Below are 10,371 nucleotides of genomic sequence, written 5' to 3'. Positions count from 1 at the left end.
AGGAAGGATGCTTAGATGTCATTGAGAAAAGGTAAAATAAAGGCTCTCTAGTCCTGACTTTGAATTGGAATCAATACAATCTTATAAGGTATGTTATCTTTGCATATATGTGCATTTATTTCCTTGTTCAGTCCACTGAAAGGGCCTAGAAACTATGACCAAATGATTAGCAGTAAGTATCTCTTGTATCCAGTTCAAAAGTCTTACATAGCGTTTCCACTAAAATAAAACAGTATTTACTGGGGGAAAAAAAAAAATGGCTAATTCCAGTTCTGGAGCAGGACATGTTCAATATGAGCCACATCTTATACCAGATAACAAAGAAACTATCAAAGATTTAATATGGTTATGCCAAAGGAACTCAGGTGCCAACTTCAAGAGGTTTCCATTGACTGTGGATGGAATAATTTGAGCTTACATGTTGATAACAATTGCAAAGGACTTAAACCCATCAAACACGTGTAAAGCCATGTGTTCATAATTTTATTTTAAAACAAACCAGTCCCCTTTAGGTTCACTAAAAAAAATAAACATTCACCCTGCCTTCCCATATCAACTACAGAATTACCAGATAATTGATGCTGGAATGTGTCTCTGTATAACAACATCTCAGATAATAAATAAAAAAGAGAAGTGATAGCATTAGAATATTTTCATATTGTGACCTCCAATGAATTAATAGATACAAGTAGTAGCATTAATGGCTACTAAAATCAGAAAAAGATAGAAAAACAGATAGCATTTTTTTTATAGATCTTTCCAAATATCGTCTATAATCATGCCAAAGGAATGAAGATCTCCAAATCCAACACCCATTTGGCAGAAAGTAAAGAGAAAAATGAACACAGCAAACTGGACCATGAGTATGCAATCAACAAAGCTCAGCTTCTTTAGTGGACAAATTACCAGGAAAATAAAGGGTTTGAGGTATTACTTATAAACTAAGACATATTGCTATAGTCTTATAAATGTATAAACTAATAAGATTTGCTAAATGTAACGGCTGTAAAGTTAATTCTTACTACATACCTGATGTTGTACTAAAGTTTTACTTTTCTTTGATCCTCACAATTCTTTGAGTTAAGTGCTGAGGCAGGAGAATCACTTGAGCCGGGGAGGTGGAGGTTGCAGTGAGCCGAGATACCGTCACTGCACTCCAGCCTGGGCCACAGAGCAAGACTCTGTCTCAAAAAAAAAAAAAAAAAAAAGAGAATGCCTAATGATAAATTGTACATTTATATTTTTAATGCCCAAAATATTTCTTTCTTTTTTAGAAAGACCAATAATTTTGCTAGACTATGTCTTGATGTTGGAGTCTAGTGTGCTTCCTCAACATGTAGATTAAAATCTTTCATTTCAAGGAAAGTTTCTTGTTCTGTAATGTTTACATGGATTAATTAATTTTTGTGGTTGGCCTGTTCTCCCATTTTAGTTTTCTTCTTAGGGACCCCATCTATTCTTATGCTGGTTAGTTTTTATTATTATTTTCTTAATAACTTTTGATAGTTTGATCTGCTTTATTGAGTACATCTTCAGAGTATGCTGTAATTGTCTATAGAGATCTTTTTCTCTTTTTAATTTCTGTAATTTTGTATAGGGTTTGACCTCAAACTTTTCTCCTGTCTATTTTTGTGTAAAATTTTCTCGGAATTTTAGAATTGGGAAACATTCTAACTTCACAGGGGTTCTGTTCTCTCTCTCTCTCCTGCTCTCTCATGGTGACATAAAATTGCATGACAACTTGTTTTCTGTGATTTCCTGGCTCTGATGGCTCCAGTTTACAGTGAAGAAAGCTTAGATACATAAAATTTACGCGTTTAGTCAAGGTCAGAATGCCCACAGATCATGATTCTAAGATTTTAATCTTCACCAATTGTAATAAAAGCCTATAGTTTTAATACTATAGTATATTTAGTGCTATACATTATATATTATACAATTTTAATAATTCTTTTCTGTAATAAATTGTAAATATGATAAATGTATATAGAAATTTAAACTACATATTACAATATAATATTATAATTAAAAATTTCTTACACTCAAAGTAAAGCACCTTGAATTTCAGTAATACGTCACAGTCAAGGACTTGAATCATGTTGTAAAAGCAACGTAATGCTTTGTCAGTGAGATCATTTGATTCATAGATAAAATGAGGGATATAAAACTTCCAGAATGCCTGGGAATTCATTAGAAGGTTGTGTGCAGACAGAAGTTAGGGAGTCCCAGGCAGCACATAGCATGTGCAAAGGCACAGAGGCATAGTGTGTTCTGGAAACATATTTGTTTGGTATGATAAGAACAAAGTATGGTTCAGCAGGAGACCTGCAGTATGTACAAATGCAGTCATATTGTAGAGGGCCTTGCAGTTTAGAAAGGCTGTTAATATTTATAATTTGGAATGGTATAATCACTGTTGTATTGTAGCTAATTAGCTTTGGATACTTTGTATAGGAACAGAATTCACAATCAGCTGTGTAGATACTAAGAGGATCTGTAGAGAGGCCTTGGAATTTCTGGAAACTTGAAAAATTGAGCACACTAAATGTTGAATATGTATGTTTTTGCATCTTTCCTGGGAGACATCTGATAACTTTTAGCTGATTATCAAAGCATTCCATAGAATCATAATGTTAGAAGATGTTATGAATACCACTTAGGAAATGTATTAGTGTCCCAGAATTTCTGTAAGACCAAGTACCACAAACTGAGTGGTTTAAAAGAACAGAAATTTATTCTCTGTCATTAGTGAAGGCTAGAATCAAGGTTTCAGAAGAAACATGCTCCTTCCAAATCTTCCAGGGAAAATCCTGCCTTGACTCTTCCATCTCCTGGTAGCTCCAAGCACTCCTTGACTTGTGACAGCGTAACTCCAAATTCTGTGTGTCTTCATATGACCTTCTTCTCTCTGTTTGCTTGTGTGTGTACCCTCTCTTTTTATAAAGACATCAGTCCTTGAACTTAGTGTACATAATAATGTACACTAATAATATAGTGACTTCATTTTGAGATCACTAATTAATTTCATCTGCATACCCTATTTCCAAATAAGGTCACATTCTGAGGTTTCAGGACATGATTTTTTAGGGGACACTATTCAACACCCTGCAAGAAACTAATATTTTAGTCCGGGAGAGATATGATGACAAAGAAGGAGTACACAAATGAAAGAGTATTCAGAACATCAATTTTTGTGTATGATTGGATTTAATAATTAGAGGTAGGAAAGAATTAAAGATGGATCCAAGGTCTCTACTTTGGGAGAGGGAGAGATTGTTCTCTCATCAACTGAAATAGGAAATAAAGATGTAGGTGTGAGATGTAGATCTGCATGGTGTGTTTGATTTGGACATATTAACACGAATATGCCTTTCTGCTCTCTTAGGGAGAGATGTCTCAGAAGCCATAGAAATAAACCTTAATCTCAGCCTGTGTTGAAAGAGAAGTTTTGATGGAAGAACAAAATTGAAGAGATAGGAAGAGGATTATATTCAGAAAGAGGAATACTTACATGTGAGAATCTTTGAAAATGAAATAGCTCTGAATGTTCAGTTGTTTCACTGAAGATTTCAAGGAGGAAATCCACACAGCAGAAGAATCAAAATTCAGTGGGATGAGAAAAACATGACAGAAAATTATGACAACCTTTCCAGAAGCGTAAGTGAAAAGAAAGGGAAAGGTAGTTAGAGGAGACTGCAGGATCAAGTCAGGGGTTTGACTTCTGAGGTAAAGAAATTTGTTTATGTTCCAAAGGAAAGAAATCACTGAAAAGGAAAGGGTTAAAGAGAAATAGGAAGATAAAAATTTGTTGGGCAAGACATATGAGGATAAACAGGGATGGAATGTTTAGCACATGAAGTTTTAGCCACAGTTATACCTCCCTGATGGGCAGAGTAGGTTGTATGCAAAGTCCAGAGGCAGAAGCAGGGAAGAGAAGGTCATCCTCAATGTCATAATTTATCTGGGGAGAAGTAGGGCATATCAATTCCTGATGTTGAGGTTAGTAATGGCTTAAGGAGTGTGATGATAGTTTAGAAGAGCCCCTGGATTGCAAAGAACATGAACAGAAACTAGAAGGTTGTTGCCGAACCTCGGATTATACTTATGGTAACCTCATCACTGAGAATTTCCCAGATTGCTGCTTTTCTTACAATACTTCTGGTGTGTGCTGAAAGACTCTTTGAGGTTATTTACCTCTGAGTTTGTAGATGACATTGCTTTCAGTGTTTGTCTATAAATACCAAAGAAAAGTTAATTCTGTTGTTCATTATTTTCTAAAAGTCTTTTGGAAATTTATTCAAGATATCATCTTCCACAAAACCTAAAGATTGTATTTATGTCCTTGCTGACATCAAGCAATGTATGAAGCTAAATAGAAAGATCAATCTTAGAAACAGGTCATAATATTTCCCTGAAGCTATCACCCAAGTAAAGTGAAACATGTTAAAGAACTCATTATAAAGAAACTTACCATACACTAGGTCTTGAAAATGAACTCTGACAACTTGCCAACTACTTTTGAGATTAAAACAATTTCTGAGCAGCATTTGGTCCTAACTTTAATCTGTAATAACAGAAGAAAAGTGGAATTTAATTCATTTTACTACTTTTCAGAGTAAACTACCAGATCAAATAACTGGTTGATGATTAAGGGAACAGGCACTGGAGCCAGACACCTGGGTTTGAACTTGCCCTTTACTACCTCTATGACCTCATATAAATTGCTTTATCTTTCTGTGCTTCAGTTTCATGGTTGGTAAAATGAAGATGAGGATAGAAAGTATCTTACGCTTTGTTATAAAATTAAATGAATTAATGTTTGTAAGCATACAGCACCTAAAATAGTATTATATGAGTATTTGCTAAATATGTTTATTTTAATACACAAAGGTATCTGGCTGATGTTGGGGCTGTTTAATGGCTTGAGGAGTGCTCCCCAAAGAGCACTTACACTCGAGTGCTCTTAAGTGCTCTTACACTTAATACAAAGGTGTATTTAAAGGTCATGGGGAGGGGGGAGGGAGGAGGGATTGCATTGGGAGTTATACCTGATATAAATGACGAGTTGATGGGCGTTGACGAGTTGATGGGTGCAGCACACCAACATGGCACAACTATACATATGTAACAAACCTGCACGTTATGCACATGTACTCTAGAACTTAAAGTATAATAATAATAATAATAAAGAAATAAAATAAATAAATAAAAATAAAAAAATAAAGGTTTAGCACACCTTTAATACAACAGTGTATTAAAATAAAATAGCTTATTATTAGAAAAAAGGTTTAATTTGGCATATTCTACTGAACACCAATTCCATATAATCCCTACTCGGGAAGCTTTAAAGAAAACTCAGGTTTCACAGGTGCACACACACATGCCCACAGAGGCACACACTCTATAATTTTATTAGTGTTAGACAGTTGATGATAAAAAGTATTTTTTAAGACCACTAGGGTATGATTTAACCCTGTCACAAAATAGGACAGATAAGGTTAGCCAATTATTTTTTCATAAATATATAGGTGAGCTTCTTGACATTTATGAGGAATGCATGTTTATGTTTTCTCTTCCTCTCAAAGGCAATTATCAAATAAATAATTATAATATAAATATTGGAAAGTAGGTTAAGTGTGTACTATTCAAATTCTTCCAATTCTTTCTTAGATAGGTTATATACAGTACATCTGTAATCAATAAATCAACCTTTAACTTTATTTAATCAATAAAATAACATATGCTTCTATGGTAGAATACCCTCATTACATATAAAATTTCATGAACTGTTAAGTCATTTGTGACTTAACAATTGTGAATATTAAAATTAAATATGCCTAAATCAACTTTTTATGTATAAATTATAGATTGTATGTACATACTCTTTTTTACATATAAACATAGAGAATTATATATGTCTTCACATGTGTATACTAAAAGTCCATATGCAATCTGAAATATTCTCCAACGCTTTCATTGATTTGATGAAATTTTATATTTCTTTCCAAACTGGCATATTTCACTTAGCAACATATTTGCATGATTTTCCACTGCATTTTCAGCAGTGTAAAATAGTTTGCAATTATCAAGGTACAGCTCTATACATATACTAAGACCATTTGGGGGCTAATTTTATAAATAAGTAACTAATTAGTGAATAAGTTTGTCTTATGAGTACTTATGCTTCTTTTTGTAGCCTCACAGTTTTAGAAATTCAGATATTCAACTCTTGCTAGTTTAATCTGTCTTGGAGTTTCTGTGAGTCACGAGACCAAAAACTGACCTAAAGAGATACAATATTGTGTAGGAAAGCATACTCATTAAAAATATATGAATAGCACAATATTTAGCATTAGTGCCAAATTCTAAAGGAACCCAGGTTTTACAACTTTATATGCTGAAGCATCAATGCAATTTAATAGTATATATTATCTCATAATGCTTTGTAATTGATTTGATTATGATTCTTTCATACTTAAGAGATATTCTAAAATAAATTCTCTGAAGTCCCTAAGAAGAGATATTAATGAGATATTCCTACCATAGACTGCCAACTCATTCCCTTATCTACCTAGACTTCCTCTACCATCTAACTTTTAGAGTATAACTCAAATTCCCCACCATCCACTGCCATTCACATTAATCTATTTTCCTCTCCTGAATTTCAACAGCAATACCCTATTTCCAGCAGGATTTTTTTTCAAGTATTTACACACTACTCTGTGCTCTTATTTGGAAATATCATGCACTTAAAATTTGTTTCACCAGTTCAAGTGCAAGCACATTGGCATGCTTTGTGTTTCTCTTGGCTGGGCCACAGTGCTTTCTTCATGTAGCATGAAACAACAAATACTTGGAGAATCCAAATTAATACAACTTAATCTCATCAAATGCAGCATCTATGTCTAATACTTCTTTCTATCTTTTATATGATCTAAAGTAGCTGAGAGGCCATAGTATTGCTTTCAAAAACACATACATGGTGGCTATCATCCAATTGATAGTTTTATAAAATATCTGTCAAGACATTTGACTGGTTTTACAAAATGTAGCAGAGCATAGGAAAAACAAATTACTAATTTCAAAGTCATGGTAAAATTCTCTTTACTGATCATAAGTGATATGTATTTATAAAGCAAGATATGCATTTGTAGGGAAAGATAGCTGTCATGTGGAAGAATAAACATGAAGTTACAGTCTGATTGGCGTTTTATTACTGTCCCTGTCTATCAATAACTGCGTGACTTAACAGGTTTTTAAAACATTTTTGAGCCTCATTTTTTTATGTAGGTTAATAACATTTGTTCCACAGAGTTTCGTTTTAAATAATAGATGAAAAAACAATGACAAAGTACTTTCAAGCTATATAAAGTTAGGATTTTCAGAATTATTTTGATATCAAAATGTTATGGTGACACAATTTAAATTTCTGATTAAGAAAATTAATAACTATCTCACCTGAATTATATGAAAGAATACACACGTATTCTATACATATACAAGATAGAAAGCTAAGAATAAGAAGTAAACAAAAACCATCTTGTATTTCTAAAATACTTTCTTTAAAACAACCTATAATTCAGCCAGAATTTACTGGTTACAAGGCATATAGTTATCTACAAATACAAAGAAGCCCTCGAGGAATGAAATATTGAATCATCTTTTTATGCTGCTACTCATACATTTTTATTAAAAATTTCAAAACCAACACTTGAAATGAAACTGAGACATTGTAAAATATCTGTTTTACAACTCTCCATTTCTGTCTAACCCAAGTCCAAGAAATGTTTGATAAATTTTGAAGATATTATATCCTGAGTTATTTCTAATTGCTCATTTACTCATTTATGCATCCATCCAGTCAATATTGATGTAATCAGTATTTTTTTCTGACATGCTGATAGATTGTAGGTGTATGGTTATAAACTACACACACATGTTCTCTGCCTTCATGAAGTTTATAGCTGAGTGGGGAATTCAAAATATATGTAGGTAAGCAATTTAACATACATTCCAGTTCATTCTATGCTAAGTGAAAAGGGGGATAAAATAGTGCAGATTTTGAGATCAGCATTATAGGATCTACTTTAGAAGAGTAGTGTAAAATCTTCAACTAAGTGACTTCTAAGTTGACTCATGAAGGATAAGAAGTCAGTGTTACAAAGAGCAGAGAAAAAAGTCTCTGCAAAGGCTGTTGGGGAGAGAAGGTCTTGATTCACCAGAAGAACATCAGGAAGAACTTGAAGAAGCTGGTGTCGCTGGAGCTGAGAAAGCAGCAGAGGTGCAGACATGAGTGGATGGTGAATAGGAAGTCAGGACTGAAACCAAGCAAGTCCTTGGGAACTATGACAAGAATTTTCATTTTATTTGGATTACAAAAGCTATTGAAGGCTCTTAAACAGAGGGCAAATTAACAGATTCATGCCTTTTGAAACAGAATTTTTTTTTAAGCTGAAAGAGAGTAAAAGGAGAAGCAGGGAAATAATAAAAAGCCTACATCAGCACGCCACTGCACTCCAGCCTGGGCGACAAAGCAAGACTCCGTCTCAATAAATAAATAAATAAATAAATAAATAAAAGCATACCTCAGGAGCCTGCATTGTCTAGGTGACAGGTGATACTGGCATGGACTAATGAGCTAACAGAAAGTAACAGCATCTGTCTTTAATGTATTTTCCTTTAAAAAATGCAACTGTCAGTGGAAGAAATTGAACTGGGGGTTCACTTAAAATCCTTGATTTATTTTAGGGAAAGGGGAAAAAAGAGATTTTTATTAACTTCACTGCTACCAGCAGAAATATATTCATAGAAAACATATCTCTGGTCTACCTAGTTCTAAAAAACCTTATCTTAGGAACATTCTATTATTCCAAGGAAGTTATGCTCTAAAGATTGTCAAACATTACTTTTTACACTTGTATTTAAGATTTTCTATGTTCCACACACAGTGATTTATGTGTGTGTGTGTGTGTGTGTGTGTGTGTATGCATCTAATTTCCATAACAATACTATCTCCCTTTTTGAGGTAAAGAATGAGAAAAAAATAAGAAACATGTCTAAGGTCCAAGGTGACACCACTCATTAAATTGAAAACTTAAATCCGGGTGCGGTGGCTCATGCCTGTAATCCCAGCACTTTGGGAGGCCAAGGCGGGTGGATCACGAGGTCAGGAGATCGAGACCATCGTGGCGAACATGGTGAAACCCCGTCTCTACTAAAAATACAAAAAATTGGGCAGGCCTGGTGGTGGGCGCCTGAAGTCCCAGCTACTCAGGGGCTGAGGCAGGAGAATGGCGTGAACCCGGGAGGCGGACCTTGCAGTGAGCCCAGATCACGCCACTACACTCCAGCCTGGGCGACAGAACGAGACTCCGTCTCAAATAAATAGATTAATGGATTAATTAATTCAGAACTTAAACCTAGTCTTGCCTCTACCTGACTCCAGACCTCATGGTTTCTGTCCCGATTCACCAGTTGTTTTCTTCCTTCCTTTCTCTCCTTTTTTCTTCTTTCCTTCCTTCCTTCCTTTTTGCCTGTCCCAATTTACCAATTCTTTTTTGTTTCTTTCAAAAAAAAGTATTGGTTTTTTCCTATTTTATTTTTTTTGCACTAGTTATTTATATTATTCTATTTTAAAAAATTATTTTCTATGTTCCACAAATAATTCTTAATTTTATTCTATTATTCTGAACTCCAAGATATAGAAGGGAAGTATTAACTCTTAATTTGCCTTAGTTCATTTTCCATTACTGTAACAGAGTACCTGAGACTGGACAATTTCTTTATCTTTTTAACTTTTACTTTTATTTTTATTCTTTGATTCAGAGGCTCGCTCTGTTGCCCACGCTGGAGTGCAGTGGCATGATCTTGGCTCACTGCAGCCTCCGCCTCCCAGGTTCAAGCAATTCTCCTGTCGCAGCCTTCTGAGTAGCTGGGATTACAGGCATGCACCACCATCCCTGGCTAATTGTTTTGTATTTTTAGTAGAGACGGGGTTTCACCATGTTGGCCAGGCTGGTCTCAAACTCCTGACCTCAGGTGATCTGCCCACCTCAGCCTCCCAAAGTGCTGGGATTACAGGCATGAGCCACCATGCCCGGCCGAGACTGGACAATTTATAAAGAAAGGTACTTATTTGGCTCATGATGCTGGAGTCTGTGTAGTGCCAGATCAGGTGGCTGCAGCTGGTTGGCTTCTGGTGAGGGCCTTGAGGTGTCATAACATGGTAGAAGATGTCACAGGTCAAGAGGGCCAAGCCTGCTACTCAGAACTCTCTCCTCTTAGAAAGTCACTATTGCCTCTCACTCCCGTGACTGCTTTTAATCCTAATCATCTCCAAAAGGTGCCACCTCTCAAATACCATAGTCAGAT

The 10,371-nt window shown here is 34.9% G+C and overlaps 1 long non-coding RNA gene across 1 annotated transcript; it reads right to left on the bottom strand.

Annotated features, from left to right (window-relative positions):
• Positions 1–2,712: 2,712 nt before the first annotated feature.
• LOC126955736 (uncharacterized) lies at positions 2,713–6,283 on the bottom strand. Its single transcript, XR_007726058.1, has 4 exons — positions 6,179–6,283; positions 4,472–4,564; positions 3,512–3,560; positions 2,713–2,915 (listed from the first exon to the last, which is right to left on the bottom strand). It is a non-coding gene; the product is annotated as an uncharacterized LOC126955736 (long non-coding RNA).
• Positions 6,284–10,371: the final 4,088 nt, after the last annotated feature.

The sequence above is a fragment of the Macaca thibetana genome, chromosome 5, assembly GCF_024542745.1.
Source record: "Macaca thibetana thibetana isolate TM-01 chromosome 5, ASM2454274v1, whole genome shotgun sequence".
NCBI lineage: Eukaryota > Metazoa > Chordata > Mammalia > Primates > Cercopithecidae > Macaca > Macaca thibetana.
This window is presented reverse-complemented; position numbering and strand designations above follow the sequence as displayed.